Here is a 21588-nt window from a genome sequence, read left to right on the forward strand (position 1 = left end):
CTCAGCAAGTCAGGCAGCATCGATGGAGAGGATTCGGGCTGAGACTGGAAAGGAAAGGGGGAAGAAGCCAGAATAAGTAGATGGGAGGAGGGGAAGAACGATAAGCTGGTGGGTGATAGGTGAGACGAGGTGAGCAGGAAGGTGGGTGGCTGGGGGGGGGGATGAAGTGAAAAGCTGTGAGGTGAAAGGTAGAAAAGCTGAAGTGTTGGAGAAGAAGGAATCGGATAGGAGAGGAGGGTGGATCATGGGAGAAAGGGAAGGAGGAAGGGCACCGGAGGGAGGTGATGGGCAGGTGAAGAGAAGGAATGAGAGGGGAGCCAGAATAGAGAATAAAAAGAGGGAAGAGGCAGAAATTACTGTAAGATAGAGAAATTGATGGTTGATGCTGTCGGGTTGGAGGCCACTGCTGTACAGTGGTGGTGTGTGAGCTTTGATTTGGAACTAGTACGTGCACAAAGTGCTGGGAAGAACCCATTCTGTTCCTATTAAGAAGTGGTGACGGGATCCTGGCCATTTTTACATGTGCAGCAGCTGCTTGGCAACACTTAGAGGATTTTAAGTGATTGACAAGCACAGATAACTAAATATATCAGTGTGTAAAGGTTGAGCTCTGATCCCCAGCAACCAGACTGTCAGCTGTGGCACAGTCGGAAGAACACTTGTCTGTGACGCAGAATTCTGAGAGTTCAAACCGTGACTTAACCATATAGTCTCGACTGACATTACATGCGGTACTGATAGAGTGCCACACCAGCAAGTCCCATCTCCTATCTTGGACAGCCATAAATTTGATTAAATTGGGGGACTGCTTCATCGAGAAACCTCTGCACCATCCGTCACAAGTGAGATTTCCCAGTGGTCAGACATTTTAATTCCAATTCCCATTCCTGTTCTGACGTGCCAATCCACGGCCTCCTCTTGTGCCAAGAAGAAGCCATCCTCAGGGTGCAGGAGCAACACCTTATATTTCATATGGGTAGCCTTCAACCTGATGGCATGAATATTGATTTCTCCCTCTGATGAACAAATTTCTCCCCCCCCCCCCCCCCACACTTCTGCCATCTTACCAGAATTGGGGCAGCAACTCAACATATAAAAGCATGCAGACACGGTCAAGAGGTTCAGTTGTTGTTCAGACCAAACATCAGAATGGGGAAGGAATGTGATCTAAATGACTTTGACCGTGGACTGCTGGGGCCCGACAGGGTGGTTTGAGTATCTCAGAAACTGCTGACCTTCTGAGATTTTCACGCACAACAGTCTCTAGAGTTTACAGAACCAAACAAAACAAAAATCATTGAGTGGCAGTTCTGTGGGTGAAAATGCCTTGTTAATGAAAGAGGTCAGAGGAGAATGACTAGACTGGTTGCAGATGACAAGAAGGTGACAGTAAGTCAAGTAACCACGCATTATAATAGTGCTGTGCATTTCTGAACACTCATGTCAAACCTTGAAGTGAATGGGCTGCAGCAGCTGATGACATATACTCAGTAGCCACTTTATTTGGTACAGGAGGTACAGGAGGGAAGGAAAAGGAGTGGGAGAGCTATAGTGATAGGGGATTGGATTGTAAGGGAAATAGATAGGCATTTCTGCAGCCACAAATGAGACTCCAGGATGGTATGTTGCCTCCCTGGTGCAAGGGTCAAGGATGTCTCTGAGCGGCTGCAGGACATTCTGGAATGGGAGGGTGAACAGCCAGAGGTCGTGGTGCACGTAGGTACCAACGATATAGGTAAAAAACGGGATGAGGTCCTACAAGGTGAATTTAGGAAGTTAGGAGATAAACTAAAAAGTAGGACCACAAAGGTAATAATCTCTGGATTACTACCAGTGCCACGTGCTAGTCAGAGTAGAAATAGGAGGATATTTCAGATGAATACGTGGCTTGAAAAATGGTGCAAGGGGGAGGGATTCAAATTTCTGGGGCATTGGAACCAGTTCTGGGGGAGGTGGGACCGGTATAAACAGGACAGTCTGCACCTGGGCTGGACTGGAACCAATGTCCTAGGGGGAGCGTTTGCTACTGCTGTTCAGGAGGCTTTAAACTAATTTGGCAGGGGGATGGGAACAAGTGCAGAGAGACAGAGGGGTGTAAAATGTGGGTAGAAGCAAAAAGTAGTAAGGTGAAAAGTAAAAGTGGCAGGCAGGCAAATCCAGGGCAAAAAGCAAAAAGAGCCACTTTTCAACATAATTGTATAAGGGCTAACACGAGGAAATCTGCAGATGCTGGAAATTCAAACAGCAACACACACAAAATGCTGGTAGAACACAGCAGGCCAGGCAGCATCTATATGGAGAAGCGCTGTCGACGTTTCGGGCCAAGACCCTTCATCAGGACTAACCGAAAGGAAAGATAGTAAGAGATTTGAAAGTAGAGGGGGGAGGGGGAAATGTGAAATGATAGGAGAAGACAGGAGGGGGTGGGGTGAAGCTAAGAGCTGGAAAGGTGATTGACGAAAGTGATACAGAGCTGGAGAAAAGAAAGGATCATGGGACGGGAGGCCTCAGGAGAAAGAAAGCAGGAGGGGGAGCACCAGAGGGAGATGGAGAACAGGCAAGCAACTAAATATGTCAGGGATGGGGTAAGAAGGGGAGGAGGGGCATTAACGGAAGTTAGAGAAGTCAATGTTCATGCCATCAGGTTGGAGGCTACCCAGCCGGTATATAAGGTGTTGTTCCTCCAACCTGAGTTTGGATTCATTTTGACAATAGAGGAGGCCATGGATAGACATATCAGAATGGGAATGGGACGTGGAATTAAAATGTGTGGCCACTGGGAGATCCTGCTTTTTCTGGCGGACCGCCACCTCCAACGGGATCCCACTACCAAACACATTTTTCCCTCCCCCCCCCCTTTCTGCTTTTTGCAGGGATCGCTCCCTACGCGACTCCCTTGTCCACTCGTCCCCCCCATCCCTTCCCACCGATCTCCCTCCTGGCACTTATCCTTGTAAACGGAACAAGTGCTACACCTGCCCTTACACTTCCTCCCTCACCACCATTCAGGGCCCCAGACAGTCCTTCCAGGTGAGGCGACACTTCACCTGTGAGTCGGCTGGTGTGGTATACTGCGTCCGGTGCTCCTGATGTGGCCTTTTATATATTGGCGAGACCCGACGCAGACTGGGAGACCGTTTCGCTGAACACCTACGCTCGGTCCGCCAGAAAAAGCAGGATCTCCCAGTGGCCACACATTTTAATTCCACGTCCCATTCCCATTCTGATATGTCTATCCATGGCCTCCTCTATTGTCAAAATGAATCCAAACTCAGGTTGGAGGAACAACACCTTATATACCGGCTGGGTAACCTCCAACCTGATGGCATGAACATTGACTTCTCCAACTTCCGTTAATGCCCCTCCTCCCCTTCTTACCCCATCCCTGACATATTTAGTTGTTTGCCTGTTCTCCATCTCCCTCTGGTGCTCCCCCACTCCTCCTTTCTTTCTCCCGAGGCCTCCCGTCCCATGATCCTTTCCCTTCTCCAGCTCTGTATCCCTTTTGCCAATCACCTTTCCAGCTCTTAGCTTCATCCCACCCCCTCCGGTCTACTGCTATCATTTCGCATTTCCCCCTCCCCCCTCTACTTTCAAATCTCTTACTATCTTTCTTTTCGGTTAGTCCTGACGAAGGGTCTCAGCCCGAAACGTCGACATCGCTTCTCCCTATAGATGCTGCCTAGCCTGCTGTGTTCTACCAGCATTTTGTGTGTGTTGCTGTATAAGGGCTAAGAGTGTTGTAAAACCAAGCCCGAAGGCTTTGTGTGTCAATGCGAGGAGCATTCGTGACAAGGTGGATGAATTGAATGTGCAGCTAGTTATTAATGAATATGATATAGTTGGGATCACAGAGACATGGCTCCAGGGTGACCAAGGATGGGAGCTCAACATCCAGGGATATTCAATATTCAGGAGGGATAGACAGGAAAGAAAAGGAGATGGGGTAGCATTGCTGGTTAGAGAGGAGATTAACACAATAGAAAGGAAGGACATTAGCCTGGAGGATGTGGAATCGATATGGGTAGAGCTGCATAACACTAAGGGGCAGAAAACGCTGGTGGGAGTTGTGTACAGGCCACCTAACAGTAGTAGTGAGGTTGGGGATGGCATTAAACAAGAAATTAGAAATGCGTGCAATAAAGGAACAGTAGTTATAATGGGTGACTTCAATCTACATATAGATTGGATGAACCAAATTGGTAAGAGTGCTGAGGAAGAGGTTTTCTTGGAATGTATGCGGGATGGTTTTCTGAACCAACATGTTGAGGAACCAACTAGAGAGTAGGCCATTCTAGATTGGGTATTGAGCAATGAGGAAGGGTTAGTTAGCAATCTTGTCGTGTGAGGCCCCTTGGGTAAGAGTGACCATAATATGGTGGAATTCTTCATTAAGATGGAGAGTGACACAGTTAATTCAGAAACAAAGGTTCTGAACTTAAAGAAGGGTAACTTTGAAGGTATGAGACGTGAGTTAGCTAAGATAGACTGGCAAGTGATACTTAAAGGGTTGATGGTGGATATGCAATGGCAAGCATTTAAAGATCGCATGGATGAACTACAACAATTGTTCATCCCAGTTTGGCAAAAGAATAAACCAGGGAAGGTAGTGCACCCGTGGCTGACAAGGGAAATTAGGGATAGTAACAAGTCCAAAGAAGAAACATATAAATTAGCAAAAAAAAAGTGGCACACCTGAAGACTGGAAGAAATTCAGAGACCAGCAGAGGAGGACAAAGAGCTTAATTAGTAAAGGGAAAAAAGATTATGAGCGAAAGCTGGCAAGGAACATAAAAACTGACTGTAAAAGCTTTTATAGATACCTGAAAAGAAAAAGATTGGTCAAGACAAATATAGGTCCTTTACAGTCAGAAACAGGTGAATTGATCATAGGGAACAAAGACATGGCAGACCAATTGAATAACTACTTTGGTTCTGTCTTCACTAAGGAGGACATAAATAATCTTCCGGAAATAGTAAGGGACCGAAGGTCTAGTGAGATGGAGGAACTGAGGGAAATACATGTTAGTAGGGAAGTGGTGTTAGGTAAATTGAAGGGATTAAAGACAGATAAATCCCCAGGGCCAGATGGTCTGCATCCCAGAGTGCTTATGGAAGCAGCCCAAGAAATAGTGGATGCATTAGTGATAATTTTTCAAAACTCCTTAGATTCTGGATTAGTTCCTGAGGATTGGAGGGTGGCTAATGTAACCCCACTTTTTAAAAAAGGAGGGAGAGAGAAACTGGGGAATTATAGACCGGTTAGTCTGACATCGGTGGTGGGGAAAATGCTAGAGTCGGTTATCAAAGATGTGATAACAGCACATTTGGAAAGAGGTGAAATCATTGGACAAAGTCAGCATGGATTTGTGAAAGGAAAATCATGTCTGATGAATCTTATAGAATTTTTTGAAGATGTAACTAGTAGAGTGGATAGGGGAGAGCCAGTGGATGTGGTATATTTAGATTTTCAAAAGGCTTTTGACAAGGTCCCACACAGGAAATTAGTGTGCAAACTTAAAGCACACAGTATTGGGGGTATGGTACTGATGTGGATAGAGAATTGGTTGGCAGACAGGAAGCAAAGAGTGGGAGTAAACGGGATCTTTTCAGAATGGCAGGCAGTGACTAGTGGGGTACCGCAAGGCTCAGTGCTGGGACCCCAGTTGTTTACAATATATATTAATGATTTAGACGAGGGAATTAAATGCAGCATCTCCAAGTTTGCGGATGACACGAAGCTGGGCGGCGGTGTTAGCTGTGAGGAGGATGCTAAGAGGATGCAGGGTGACTTGGATAGGTTAGGTGAGTGGGCAAATTCATGGCAGATGCAATTTAATGTGGATAAATGTGAGGTTATCCACTTTAGTTGCAAGAACAGGAAAACAGATTATTATCTGAACGGTGCCCGATTAGGAAAAGGGGAGATGCAACGAGACCTGGGTGTCATTGTACACCAGTCATTGAAGGTGGGCATGCAGGTACAGCAGGCGGTGAAAAAGGCAAATGGTATGTTGGCATTCATAGCAAAAGGATTTGAGTACAGGAGCAGGGAGGTTCTACTGCAGTTGTACAAGGCCTTGGTGAGACCGCACCTAGAATATTGTGTGCAGTTTTGGTCCCCTAATCTGAGGAAAGACAGTCTTGCCATAGAGGGAGTACAGAGAAGGTTCACCAGATTGATTCCTGGGATGGCAGGACTTTCATATGAAGAAAGACTGGATCGACTAGGCTTATACTCACTGGAATTTAGAAGATTGAGGGGGGATCTTATTGAAACATGTAAAATTCTAAAGGGATTGGACAGGCTAGATGCAGGAAGATTGTTTCCGATGTTGGGGAAGTCCAGAACGAGGGGTCACAGTTTAAGGATAAAGGGGAAGCCTTTTAGGACTGAGATGAGGAAAAACTTCTTCACACAGAGAGTGGTGAATCTGTGGAATTCTCTGCCACAGGAAACAGTTGAGGCCGGTTCATTGGCTATATTTAAGAGGAAGTTAGATATGGCCCTTGTGGCTAAAGGGATCAGGGGGTATGGAGAGAAAGCAGGTACAGGGTTCTGAGTTGGATGATCAGCCATGATCATACTGAATGGCGGTGCAGGCTTGAAGGGCCAAATGGCCTACTCCTGCACCTATTTTCTATGTTTCTATTATACCCTGTGATTCATTTTCTCGCAGGTATTCGCTACAGAGCAAAGAAATACAGCAAAATCAATGAATAACTACACACAAACAGTCACCGACAAACAATCAATATGCAAAAGACGACAATCTGTGCAAATACAAAATAAGTAAATACTAACAAGAACACGAGTTGACCTTGAAACTGTATCCTTAAGTTGTGGAATCATTTCAGTGTTGAAGTGAGTGAAATTATCCAAACTGGTTCAGGAACTTGATGGTTGAAGGGTAAAAACTGTTCCTGGACCTGGTGGTGTGGGACTTGAGGCTCCTATACCTCCTTTGTGAAGGCAGCAACTAAAGAGAGCATGGCCTGGATGGTAGGGGTAAACCATTCAGCCCGCCATTCCATCATGGCTGATCCTGGATCCTGCTCAACCCCATACACCTGCCTCTTCGGTCTTTGATGATGGGAATGTGTTTTGCTGCGAGAGCGTTCCTTGTAGATGTGCTCAATTGTATTGGAGTTTGTGTTTGCATTTCCGTCTCTGGACGCTGGATGAAAAGGCAGACAGCTTAGAGATGGTGGAGGGGTGTGGAGTTCACGTTGTCTACAGAAACTTGCCTTTGCCTCATTTCTAATGGCTGCAGGCAAACTGACATTCTCCATGCCTGGCAGTTCAACTGGAAAAATGTTACGGAGAACTCGGAATGACGCCATTATCTTCTGGACAACACTTTGCATCTGTGGCCACGTGTGAAAGTATTGCACCGAGCTTCCGTGCTTCAAATTGAGTAAGAAAACTTGGCTGTTGATGAGGAAACTTTGAAATTACAAATTTCAGATTTCATCTGAAGTATATTCTCCAGCTTCATAGATTGTTATCACATGGTTGCTATTGTAAACATTCTCAGATTTTATGATGTAATTGGAGGATTTTGTGGAATGCAAAGATGAACTCCTTCCAATAGAATGACAATCTTTCCATTTCACTTCTGACTGCCTTCCCAATCCCACTGGTGCTTCGTAAATACTTCTGGTACATGATCCAGCCATGACCATCGTTGGTCCTGTGGCCACATTACTGTGCTGTCTGGGGTTTAGAGAGTACCTGACGTTTATTCCACTCTGAGAACCTTGGGCACCAGTTGGTAGTCGCTACTTAGGCTAGTGTCTCAATGCTGTAATGAAAGTGAGTCTGAAGTGTAGCTATTCCAAATAGATCCTTAGATGGAATAATCACCATAGAAATTTCTTCTCATTATTACCGTTAGAAAGGAGGCACAGGAGGTTGAAGACACACACTCAATATTTTAGAAGCAGCAGCTTCCCTTCCACAAAAAGTTTTCTGAATGGACAATGAACCTACCTCACTACTTTTGCTCTTGTGTTGCACTACTTATTTAAATTTTAATATTTCTTAGTATATGTTATGTATTACACTGTACTGCTGCTGCAAAACAACAAATTTCACAACATATGTCAGTGATAATAAACCTGATTCTGACTCTGGCACAGGAGGAGGAAATTTGGCTTGTTATGTCCAACCCTGCTGAGAAAATGGAAAGCTAGAATGTAGGAGCAAGACTAGGTTTTCGATACTACACCAGCATTTAACTCTATCATGACTAATCATCCAACTCACTATCCTGTTCTTGATTTCCACAGATTCTGTTGTCTTTTAAAAATGACTACTCCATTTCCTTAAATATGTCTCGTATCTTCTATTCCCCACTCTGGCCTTTTACCTCCTCACCTGTTTATCACTTCTCCTGGGTCCCCTCTTCCTTCCCTTTCTCCTACAGTCAACCCTCCTCTTCTCTCTGATTCCTTCTTCTCCCAGCCCTTTAACTTCCCCATCCACCTGGCTTCACCTGTCATCTTCCATCTAGTCTCCTTCCCCTCCCCTCACCTTTTTATTTTGCAGTCTTCCCTCTTGCTTCCTAATCCTGAAGAAAGGTCTCGGCCAGAAGCATCAACTCCTTATTCATTTCCATAGATGCTGCCAAACCTGCTGAGTTCCTCCAGCATTTTGTGTGTGTCACCTATTTAAGATGAAGTTTAGAATTTCCTTCACACAATGGTTCCCCTTTGGAGCTTGCTACTTCAGAGGCTGAATCACTGAGTATGTTCAAGGTGACAGCAACTTCTTTTGGGAGTCGGGGTTTCTGGGGTGCCGGCAGGAAAGTACAGGTGCCAGATTCGGATCAGCCGTAGTCTTGAATACAAGAGATTCTGCAGATGTTGGAAATCCAGAGCAATGCACGCAAAATGCTGGAGGACTCGGCCCAAAATGCTGATTGTTTATTCATTTCCATTGATGCTGCCTGATCGGCTGAGTTCCTCCAGCAGTTTGTGTGTGCTGCTTTGGATGTCCAGTACCTGCAGACTTCCTGTGTTGAGTATATCTCATGATTTGGCCTCCACTACCTAGTGACAAGCAAAGGTCACATTGTGTGGATAAAGTAACCAGAATATTTTCTCCTACATTGAGTTGTACATCTCCTCATTGGCTGGCTACTCTGTGATTTCACTTATCCTTGCAGGGAATAGTCTGACCTCTGGCATAAACAAATCTGTTATATTTCTAGATGGCAAGAGATTGGAATGCTGCATGATTAGAGGTGCTTGCAAGGGGCAAAAGGCCTGGATGTTTCAGCTTCACATTTATTTCTGGGATGTATACATTCAGTGGCCACTTTATTAGTTATTGCCTGTACCTAATAAAGTGGCCACTGAGTGTATATTCATGGTCTTCCACTGCTGTAGCCCATCCACTTCAAGGTTCAATGTGTTGTGCTTTTAGAGATGCTCTTCTGCATACCACTGTTGTAATATGTAGTTAGTTGAGTTACTGTTGCCTTTCTGTCAGCTTGAACCTTTCACCCATGACTTATCTGATATCTCATTAACAACGCATTTTTCCCAACAGAACTGCTGCTCGCTGGATGTTTTTTTGTTTTTGCACCATTCTCAGTAAACTCTAGAGACTGTTGTGCGTGAAAACCCCAGGACATCAGCAGTTTCTGAGATACTCAAACCACCCCATCTGGCACCAACAATCACTCCATGATCAAAGTCACTTGGATCACATTTCTTCCCCATTCTAATGTTTGGTCTGAATAACAACTGAACCTCTTGAACATGTCTCCATGTTTTTATGCATTGAGTTGCTACCATATAATTGGCTGATTAGATATTAGCGTTAATGAGAAGATATACAGGTGTAAAGTGGCCACTGAGTGCATGTTAACATAGAGTGAAATACAGCGTTTGTGTTAACACCCAACACACCTAAGGATGTGGTGGGTGCAACCACCAACTGTCACCATACATTCTGGTGCCAACATAACATGCCCAGCAAATCTACACAGGTTTTGGTTACTCACAATTCAGAGTGACTGCTCACATGTCAAATGGTACCTGGGATGGTATTGGTAGCCTGTAGCCTCCAAACTGACCTTGAGCTCTAAGACCTATGGAAGATGGTTGGATTGATTTGTTCTCCGATCTTGGCAATTTAGTTGAAGACGTTTCTTCACCATTCAAGGAGATGTCATCAGTTGCTCCTGTGTGAAGGCTTGCCTGCAGGCGAAGTTCTCCTGACAGCAAGCACACCTCATATGGTGACAAAACACTTGCAAGTAGAATTGCCAAGGTCAAAGAGCACCTCAACTCAGCCATCTCCCATCTGAGCTAATTTTCCACATTATTTCCAAGCTTCGGAGGATCTAACTTTTCAGCAAGATACTCAAAATAATGACTCTTTTTATATTGATACACAAATCAAAAGTGCTAGCAATCTGACACTTAAATTACTTAGCTCCACTGCCAACAACTGGTGAAGATTCTCATCCCAAAATATCAACTGTTTATCCATTTCCATAGTTGCTGCAGCATCTGCTCAATCTCTTTTGCCTTTTGAACATTTTAAAGTTTTCTCACTCTCTGTAAGGATGGATGTTTTACATGGACCTGATTTTCCACATTAGGAAACATAATTCATGATTCAAAATACTGGGAACAGGTAGCTCTTGGCAAGCTCATTCCTAGCCTTAAGTAATGACAAAAACATCTGATTCAGATGTTTCTGTCAGCTCTTTATGTGATTTTTTTTTAAGCCTTACTTTTTCCTGACCCATTGTCAAGATCGACTCGCTCCCATTTTCTCTTTTAGGGCTGCAAAGCTGAGAGCGTATTGCACTCTGTATAGAAAAATAAACTGTGAGTTAGCAATTGCAGCCTTCGTGGGAATTTTAGGCAGTAATCATCTTCCCTTTTTAACACTCATACAGATTGTATAGTCATACTACATAAAAACAGGCCCTTTGCCAACTCATCCAGGCCAACCAAGGCTCCTACTTAAGATGATCCCATTAGGTCCATATCCTTCTATACATTTCCTATCTATATACTTCTACAAATGACTTTTAAATATCCTTATTCTACCTGCCACAACTACTTTCCCTGACTGCCCATTCCATATATTCTAGATCCTTGATTAGTCAGGGCATGAAGGGAAACGGGGAGAAGGCAGGAGATTGGGGCTGAGAGAGAAATGGATCAGCCATGATGAAATGGCGGAGCAGACTCAATGGACAAAATGGCCTAATTCTGCTGTTATACCTTGTATGCATCACTGTGCGTGTGAAGAGGTTCTTCACACTGCATCGGATCTGGAGTAGCAATTATTTCATTCAACTTTACACTCGCGTACTGAAGGACAATAAACACTCTTGAATCTTGAAATTGCTCCTCAGACCCCCCCCCCACCTTTAAATCTTTACCCTTTCACCTTCAACCCGTGCCCTCTAGGTTTTTGGTTCTCTTTCTGTGGGGAAAAAGACTAGGTATTTACCCTATCTCTGCTTCTCATGAACACCTCCATAAGCTCAATTACCTATGTAATTCACAAACCTTGGCACTATCTAAATGCACCCAGCTCTTTCGTCTCTTCTACTGTTCCATTTCTAAGATTTTCCCCATATTCCAGATCTTTCTGGTCTCCCCCTCTTTTCCCTGCATCTTTACACACGTCTCATCAGACTGGAATGTTTGCCCTGTTTCTGTCTCTACAGATACAGCCCAGAGTGAGTAGGCATTTGCAATAGTTTCTACTTAATTTCAGACACGTAACATTTGCAGTACTTTTGGAAAGGAGACTTCACTATTCCCCTAATCAGTCCATATTTCATACGCCCCTCTTAAACCTGTATCATTATGGGCACTGGCCTCCCCACCATTTCACCATCTTGAAAAGGTGAGGCCTCCAGAGAGTGGCATCCATTATTAAGGACCCTCACCATCCAGGACATGCCCTCTCTTCATTGCCACTGCCAGGGAGGAGGTACAGGAGCCTGAAGATACACACTCATCATTTTAGGAACAGCTTCTTCCCCTCTGCTATCAGATTTCTGAACAGACCATGAACACAACCTCACTATTTGCTGTCTTCTTACACTACTTATTTATTTTTTATTTATCTTTATTGTAGATTATAGTATATTTTTGTGTATTGCGAAGTGCTGCTACAGCAAAGCAGCAAATTTTACAACATACAGTATGTCAGTGATGGCCTGTTTCTGATTCTAACTTGCCTATTGGCAATACAGCGAACAGGATACCCGAGGAGTTCATGAACTTTGTTACTGAAAATAAACTAACAGTTCATTAGGGTCTGAAGCTCCTCCATAATCACCCTGCTCACTTCACACTTTTCTGCCCCTGCATTACCTTTCGTTGTTCCCCACCATCTGGTTCATGGGTCCTCTCTGAGTTCCTGGCCTTTGTGTCTCACCTCCTGTTCCCTGTGCTGTTCACCAGTGCATGACCAGCGTCTACTGAGTGCAGCTTTCCTTCGGAGAGAATCATTTGCAGGGCTCTGGGGACGGGGATTGACAGAAGTGGTCTGCAGGGATCTGGCATTTAACTCAATAAGTTCAATAACCTCCCTCTGTGCCCTAACCATTTCACGATTCTACACTCCTTTCCCACCAAAGCTGCTGACGGCTCACCTTCCCCTCCAGACCTCCGTTTGGATCAAATATCTTCTGACTGGGAACTTCATTACGCGTCTTTCAAATGGCTGCAGCGCAAGATGGATTGAAGCAGTGTTGGGTTGCAGCTGCTCCCTTGTGTTTGAGTGCGTTGGGCCTCTGTGGAGGTTTCCTAGTCTGCCCAGGATTGTGCATTCCTCGTAGTTTATGCAGTGTTACAAGTGCCCCAGCAGCTGAATATGAACTCGTTTTAAGATTTACTTTCCTTCGGTCTCCAGTCTTCCATCAGACTTCCCTTGCTCAGTGGAGAGTTCCAAATTAGACATTCCACCTTGGACTGATTTCTGAGATAGTTATAATTTGGATATTTAATCTAATAATAACTTATAACATAGAATATTAGGTACAGGCACTTTGACCCCTGATGTTGTGCTGATCTTTTAACTTTAAGATAAATCTAACCCTTCCCTCCCACATAGCTCTCTATTTTTCTATCATCCACATTCCCAAAATGTTTCTTAAATGCTCCTAATGTATCTTGACTCTATCGCCTCCCATGATCTGCTTACTCACACCACATATTCCTGTCCCTGTGTTACCTTGCGTTACCTTGCCATCCAACTTCAAAATACTTTATTCTTCAACCAGCTCCGGAAGATCCAGGCTAGCATGGTGCCATAGTGGTTAGCACAGCGCCTTACAGTTCCAGTGACCCAGGTTCAATTCCCGCAGCTGACTGTGAGGAGTTTGGACATTCTCCCTGTGACCGTGTGGGTTTCCTCCGGGTGCTCTGGTTTCCTCCCACAGTTCAAAGGTGTGCCTGTTAGTAGGTTAGTTGGTCATTGTAGATTGTCCTGTGATTAGGCTTGGATTAAATGGGGGTTACGGGATGGCATGGCTTGATGGGCTGTGTGTCAATAAATAAGTAAATCCCTGAATATGTCTTCCCCGAAATGTAACCTTGACCAAGCTTGACATTGATGGCACTTTGCAGGGCCAGTGAACTGGCTTCTTTTCCTGCTACTGTCTCGCAAGAGTTTGTACGCTAACCCCGTGACCACAGTGGTTTCCTCTGGGTGCTTCGGTTTCCACCTGGGCGAATGGGTCACGTGAGTAAGATGCGGGCATGCTACGTTGGCGCCAGAATTATGTCACACTTGTGGGCTGCCCAGAATAATCCTCGCTGATCTGATTTGATGCAAACGATGCATTTTGCTCTAAGTTTTGATGTACTTGCCAAATAAAGCTAATCGGTAATCTGACCACAACGGTAATGAAATGCCCTTCAATCTTCTAAGCTTGGCCTTTTAAGGTACACTGCAGCTGATATTTCTGACCGAGAAAGATTGAATCAAGTAGCAGAACATTGAATCAATTCACTTAATTTCTATTTTCTTCTTTCCAAGGGTATATTCCAACTAATTGCCAACACAAGCCTTCCTTGACACGTTCCTTTTATCAAGCTCCCACTGTGCTTCACAAATGACGGGGTTATAGACCATTCCAAAGACAGAGGAGTTAGAGTTAGTAAGTTGTGGGCATGCTGTGTGGATGCCGGATGCATAGCGACACTTACCGGCTGCCCCCAGCACATCCTCGGACTGCGTTGGCCGTTGGTGCAAAATGACACATTTCATTTGATGTTTTGATACACGTGACAAATAAAGCTAATCTTTAAATCAAAGCAGCACACTCAAAATGCTGGAGGGACTCAACAGGTCAGGCAGCGTCAATGGAAAAGAGTAAACAGCTGACCTTTCGGGCCGAGACCCTCCAGGACCGAAACATCCACTGTTTACTCTTTTCCATAGATGCTGCCTGACCTGCTGAGTTCCTCCAGTGTTTTGTGTCTGTCGCCTTAGATTTCCAGCATCTAAAGACTTCCTCGTGTTTGTAGCCTTTAAATCATTTGCTGTAACACCAGTGGGAATCAGTTTTTTCTTCATGGCATTCCTATGTAGGCTATTGGGGTCAGTGGGAGCCTATCGCCAAATGGAACAAATTTTCTTGTAGAACACACATGGTTTGATTTCTGGTGTTGATCTGAACAGGCGAAAAACCAACACGGTCGGAATGGAGAGGACTTGTGTTGAAGTTGAGTAGCAATTTCCGGGCCGTGATAGCTAAAGCTTACACTTGACTCACAGCCATTTTGCCCATTTTATTTTTCAATCATATCATCAACTATTTTTGTGTTTCCTTTGCTTTTAATACACAATGTGATTGTACACAATCTGTTAGCTCTGTGATTTATTCCAGCTGCTGGTGAACTGCGTGCAGAGTGTGTTTAGTTTACAGTGCATGTAACTGTGAAGTATGGTCAAACGTCAACTCCTTCTGAATAGAAATGAACTCATTCCGTAGTCAGAAAGATAAGGAAGGCATCTGGCACGCTGGCCTGTGCCAGTCACGGCACAGGGGATATGAGCTGCAATGTAACATTGTAGTTGGAAGGAGATCAAGTCAAGTCACTTATTGTCATTTCGACCATAACTGCTTGTACAGTACACAGTAAAAATGAGACATTTTTCAGGACCATGGTGTTACATGAAACAGTACAAAAACTACACTGAACTACGTAAAAACAACACAGAAAAAAACTTCACTAGACTACAGACCTACCCAGGACTGCATAAAGTGCACAAAACAGTGCAGGCATTGCAATAAATAATAAACAAGACAATAGGCACAGTAGAGGGCAGTAAGTTGGTGTCAGTCCAGGCTCTGGATGTTGAGGAGTCTGACGGCTTGGGGGAAGAAACTGTTACATAGTCTGGTCGTGAGAGCCCGAATGCTTTGGTGCCTTTTCCCAGATGGCAGGAGGGAGAAGAGTTTGTATGAGGGGTGCGTGGTGTCCTTCATAATGCTGTTTCCTTTGCAGAAGATATATCATGTATATATTAAGTGTAAGATGTTGTGGCCTCCATTTGAGTATCTGAAGGGGCTGCTCCTCAACATCAGCCTAGACTTCGGCCCGATCTACGGTCACCCAGTACAGAGTGGGGTGGGGTGCTCAGGGGATCTCCTGGTTCGTCTGCTCTTGGGTCTTCGCTGCTGCCCATTCACAGGTCCAGGCAACAGACAGCTGAGAGCTCTACCAGAGACGACTGTCTGCCTCTCTTCCAGGGTTATGTCCATGGCCAGTCCTTGGAGGAGGAGTACCCGGTTTCCATGGGCCCAGTGGGGGAGTTCTGAGAATGGTGGGCCCCTCAGGGGCTTGAGTGTTCTGTAGGTAATGGTTATCATATTTTAATATGAAGTTGTAATAAGTTTTGTGTACCCCTGATTATTGCATGTTTTTGTGAGTGAATAAGCTTTTGTATAATTGTTTAAAAAATGTCATTGAGGCCACACAAGGACAATTGAGTTCTGTTTTTGTCATACTGTTAGAGGAAAGTCACCATTGAACTGGAAAGTGTGCAGAGAAGATTTATGAGGATGCTGCCAGGACTCGAGGGCCTGAGTTATCAGGCAAGTTTGGATAGGATAAGAGTTTATTCCTTGGAATGTAGGAGATTGAGTGATGACCTTATAGAGGAGTATTAGAATCATGAGAGTAAGGAATTGGGTAAACGATCATAGTCTTTTTCCTCGAGAAAGGGGAACTGAAACATAAGTTTAGGGTGAGACATTAAAGATTTAAAAGAGACCTGAGTGGCAGCTTCTTGATGCCGAGGGCAGTATGAGCCTCCGGAGGAAGAGTGTCATTTAAAAAACATTTGGGTAAGTACATCAACAATGAGGCATTCACTGTAGAGCTGGGGTTCCCAACCTTTTTTATGCCATGGACCAATGCCATTAAACAAGGGGTCCATGGAAACCAGGTTGGGAATCCTTGGCTTAAAGGGATATGGGCCAATGGAACTAGCTTTGTTGCTGCGTGGTCAGCATGGATGAGTTGGGCTGAAGGGTGAAGGGCCTGTTTCTGCACTGTATCGCTCTATGGCTCCACTCATTGTGTCTGTGAAGTCTATGAATTTTGCAATTTGAGTAAAGTCTCACAGAAATTGCCTGTTGGCGATTGGGTGCATCTTAATGTCTTGCACATTATGGCGGGCACTTTGACGTTCCTTTCAGGCTCTGGACAAGTGTAACCCTGGTGACTGCTCGGAGAGCAGAGGATCCTGGCAACGATCGAAGTCAGCGCCAGGAGCTCATTTGGCAGCAGTATAAAAAGCCCTGTCAGACTTCTCAGTGCTCGTTGTGATGTGGGTCACTGGTCACGTAACACTTCCCTGTGTGTCTTCAGTGTTTGTTTTTCTCCCTTGTTTGTTGAGGAGCTTGTGTTTTATGAATGCAGTATACTTTCCAGGGTCTCCGGAATGCGGTCATTGCTGTTTGGAATATCCTGGCAGGGCTAGCCCTTGCTTTAACATTTCGCCAGGGAAGTCAGCATCATTCACAATTATTTACCATGGAACAGCTCAGGAATTGGCCCTTTGGCCCACAGCGTCTGTGCCGAGACAATGCCAATCCAAACGAATCCCATCTGCCTGCATGTGGCTCCTATTCCTCCATTCATAGAACATAGAACAGGACAGCACAAAGCGCAAGCCCCTTGGTCCACACTGTCTGCATCAAACGTAATGTCAAATTAAATGCCTGTACATGATCTATATCACTATATTCTCTGTTCCCACAACCAATGATCTCGCTGTAAGGACTCTTTATCTCATTATCTCATGTTCTTGTTATTTATTGCTATTTATTTATATTTGCATTTGCACAGTTTGTTGTCTTCTTCACTCAGGTAGATCTACCTTTGTATCGTTTGTAGTTACTAGTCTAGAGATTTGCTGAGTATGCCCACAAGGAAATGAATCTCAGGGTTGTATACGGTGACATGTACCGTATGCACATTGATACTAAGTTGACTTTGGTATACATGAGCCCATCTAAATGTTTCTTAAATGTAACTATCATATCTGCTTCCACCACTGCTCCGGCAGCCTATCCCAAGCATCTGACACTGTGTTTAAAAAAAACCTGCTACAAATATCTCCCTTGAATTTTCATCCTCTTTTGTGGGGGGGCATGGCAGTGTAGCAGTTAGCACAATTGTCTTACAGTATCTCCGATATACAGTTAGGGTTCAATTCCCACCACTGTTGGTAAGAAGTTTGTACTTTGTCTCCAGGTTTCCTGTGGGTGCTCCGGTTTCCTCCCACATTCCAAAGGCATATGGGTAAGGGTTAGTGAGTTGTGGGCATGCTGTGTTGGTGCTGGAAGTGTGGTAACACTCACGGGGCATCCTCAGAATCTGTTGGTGGTTGGCACAAATGATTTTCACTGTATGCTTCAATGTAAACGTGACAACTAAGGCTAATCTTAGACATTAAATGTATTTTTCTTGTATTTGACAAAAATCCCATGGAACAAAGATTCTGTCTACCCTATCAATTCCCTTCCTAGTTTTGAGAATTTCTGTCAGGTCTCCTCTCAGCCTCTGACAGTCCAAGGAAAACTCACACAAGTCCGTCCCTGCCAGTTCATGTACTTGTCTAACTACCTCTTAAACATTGTTTTCATCTCTGCTTCCAGCATTTCCCCTGGCAGCGAGTTCTAGGTTCCTAACTTGATTTGTAGCTCTACTAACTCTGTCAGCTTTTACCGCTTTGGCTCTTAATTTTCTGCTTGTCCGCGGGAAGGCAATCCTTTTGCTTCCTCAGAGCAGTTTCCTGAACCAGTTAAGAGGGCAGTTGACCAGAAACAACATTATTGTGGGTTTTGGAGTCACAGGTGCGACTGACTGAGGATGGTAGGTTTCTTTTCCTTCAGGGATATTAGGAAACCAGACATGCCTTTAACCCCCACCGTTACTGACATTAGTGTTTAAACACCAGACTTTACTTGCACAGTAGCGTAGTGATTAGTGTAACACTGTTACTGTGCCAGCAGCTTGATTTCAACTCCTGCCACTGTACGCTAGGAATTTCCTTCTCCCTGAGACCACGTGGGTTTCCTCTGGATGCTCCAGTTTCCTCCTACATTCCAATCTCGTACAGGTGAGGGTTAGGGTTAGCATGGAAGCATGCAAGCTGTCCCAGCACATCCATTATCTGTGTTGGTCATTGACACAAATGGTGCATTTCACTATGTGTTTTGAGGTTCCAATGTACACTAACAAATAAAGTTAATCTTTTTAATCTTTAAAATTAAATTCCCAGGGTAGAATATGAAATCCTGCCTCCATGTACAGTATGACTACCAGTTTTAAGTATTTAACTATTAATCTCAGGGAAGAGCTGTATTTGTTCTGCACTTTATTCTACATTCTGTTGTTGTTTTACCTTGTTCTACCTCAATGCACCGTGTAATGGTTTGATCCGTACGAAAAGTATGCAAGACCAGGGTTTCACTCTGTTTCGGTACACACGACAATAGTGAACCTATTCCAATTCTCTGGCAGCCCCTCTTCCTCTGAGCTCCTGGGCTATGAAAATTTTATGAGCTGCTGGTGGGTGTCGCTATGGCGTTGTGAACAGGTTTGGAAAGGAGTTTATTCCCCACAAGTACAAGGTGATACATTTTGGGAAGTTGAATAGAGGCAATAAAGTTAAAGGGGGTGGTGGTGCTGAAGAATGTTAATGAGCAGACGGACATGGGGGTCACTCTTCACTCACTCCATCACTGAACTGTTCCCACAACCTATGGACTCGCGTTCAAGGACTCTTCACCTCATGTTCTTGATATTCATTTCTCATTTATTTATTTTTTTTCTTCTTTGTATTTGCACAGATGTTGTCTTTTGCACACTGGCTGCTTGCCCTGTTGGGTGTAGTCTTTCATGGATTCTATTATGGTTCTTGGATTTATTGAGTATGCTTGTAAGAAAATGTATTTCAAGGTAGTATACGACAACATATATGTACTTTCTACTTCGAACTTTGAACTGAAGTGTTTAGTTCTTTGAAAGGGGAGCACGGGCAGATAGGAAAGGAAAGAAGGCATGTGGCTTGCTGTCTTCATAGGTCAGGCTGTAGGACTTAAAGATTTGGAGGCTACATTGCAACTTTACAAACTACTGGTAGGTAGGAAGATGAATAAAGTAGGTAGAATGATTGCCTTCATAGGGCAGAACATGGAGTATAAAAATTGGATTATTATGTTGAAACTTCACAAAACACTGTTCACCGCACTGTAGGAAGGATGTGGTTGCTTTGGAGGGAATATAGAAGAGGTGTCTGGATTGGAGGACTTCAGTTAAGGGGGAAGATCGGAAAGGCTGGATTTGTTTTCCCTGAAGGAGGCTGATGGATGAGACTTTCAGGATGTAGCTGGGATCTTTACACAGTACTGTGGTGATTTTATTTACTTATTCAAATACAGCGTGGAATAGGCACTTCCAGCCCTTCGAGCCTATTCATCCAGCAGTCCCCTGATCTAACCTGAGCTTAATCACGGGGCAGTTTATGTCTTTGGACAGTGGGAGCAAACCGGAGTTCCTGGGGGAAACCCACATGGTCACGGGGAGAACATACAGTATATACTCCTTACAGGCAGCAGCGGGAATTGAACTCAAGTTACCTGTACTGGAAAGTGTTTGCTAGAGTCTTAGGAGAAGACCAGCAACCTCCTCAAATACACAACAGGGTATTTTTTTTTAATGTCTTGCACTGTACGGCTGCCACAGAACAGCCACTACGCTACCATGCTGCCCCTATTTATTGCGCTGTACTGCTGCCGTAAAAAAACACAAATTTCATGGCATATGTGTGTTGATAAACCTGATTCTGACATGGGTCTCTGTTGTGGACTGAGAGTGGGAAGGGGGCAGGGAGAGGGGAATCATGGTTGGGAAAAGGGGAAGGGAGCGGGAATCACCAGAGAGACATTCTGTAATGATCAATGGATCAGTTGTTTGGAATCAAGTGAGCTTGCCTGGTGTCTCAGGGCTGGGTGTGTCTGCACCCATGCCAACCCTCACCCCTGGCACTCCTCTGGCACCTGCCCCACAGCCCTCATGCAGCGCTCCACCCTCACCATTCCTATATCCTTTGCTCCCACCATTTTTATAAACTCGCTCTCTCCACTCCATATATATGTGTGTGTGTGTGTGTGTGTGTGTGTATCTATGTGCCCAAGACTTTTGTACAGTACTGTAGGTGTATGTAAAATTATGAGAGGCTTGGGTAGAGTAGATAGTCAAATCTTTATCGCATGATAAGGTTATCAACAACAAGAGAACACAGGTGTCAAGCAAGATGATAAAATTTTAAAGGAGATGTAGAGGAAAAACTTTTACACTGAGAGTGCTTGATATCCGGAACATGCTGCCAGAAAAGGTTCAGAAGTTCACAGTAAATTTATTATAAAAGTATATAAATGTCACTATATACTACCCTGAGATTCTTTTTCTTGTGGGCATTCACAATAGAATGAAGAAATACAATGGAATCTATGAAAAACCACGAGAAGTGGTGAAATTGGACACAATTACTATGCTTAAGGGACATTTAAATAGACTCTTGAATTGTTAAGGCTGATAAGGATATGGACCTAATGTGTGCAAGTAGGGTTAGTGTACTTACTTACTGTGCGCTACACTGCTGACATGTAGGGCAGCAAAGATGGTCCCACATCTCTGTTGGTAATGAGGACTTCCTTCATCATGTCAGTAGCTTCCCCTCAGTTTTCACCACTGTTATGCAAATCCCGAGTGAAGACTGAAGACTTGGGAATACCATCGTACTCAGATCTGGAAGGACTCTTCATTGCTGTTTCTGTAACAGTTTTGTTAAACCAGTTAGCGTTGTTAGCCCTGAGCTGAACCCCTGGATCTGGAGCACTGGTGGACCATGCTTAACCTGGCGTCTACCCTTTGACCGGTTTGGCAGCATGACCCTACCAAGAGCCAGAGCATCAAGCCCTGACTCCAACCGATATAGGTCTCCGGGTCATTGAGGTTCCAAACCACAAGCTTGAGGACCTCTTGGAGTGGGATTAGTGTGGGTGGATAAAAAGGTTA

The 21588-nt window shown here is 44.4% G+C and overlaps 1 protein-coding gene and 1 long non-coding RNA gene across 6 annotated transcripts in view; one reads left to right on the forward strand and one right to left on the reverse strand.

Moving 5' to 3' along the window:
* Window positions 1-12807, reverse strand: part of LOC140731194 (uncharacterized) — a 36910-nt gene extending 24103 nt beyond the window's left edge. The window contains exon 1 of the long non-coding RNA XR_012099745.1: window positions 12639-12807. This is a non-coding gene — a long non-coding RNA (uncharacterized lncRNA). The remainder of the gene's footprint in view (window positions 1-12638) is intronic.
* ralgps1 (Ral GEF with PH domain and SH3 binding motif 1) overlaps window positions 1-21588 on the forward strand; it is a 726899-nt gene that overhangs the window by 318677 nt on the left and 386634 nt on the right. The gene's annotated exons all lie outside the window — the stretch shown is intronic.

This window comes from Hemitrygon akajei, chromosome 7 (assembly GCF_048418815.1).
Source record: "Hemitrygon akajei chromosome 7, sHemAka1.3, whole genome shotgun sequence".
Taxonomy (NCBI): domain Eukaryota; kingdom Metazoa; phylum Chordata; class Chondrichthyes; order Myliobatiformes; family Dasyatidae; genus Hemitrygon; species Hemitrygon akajei.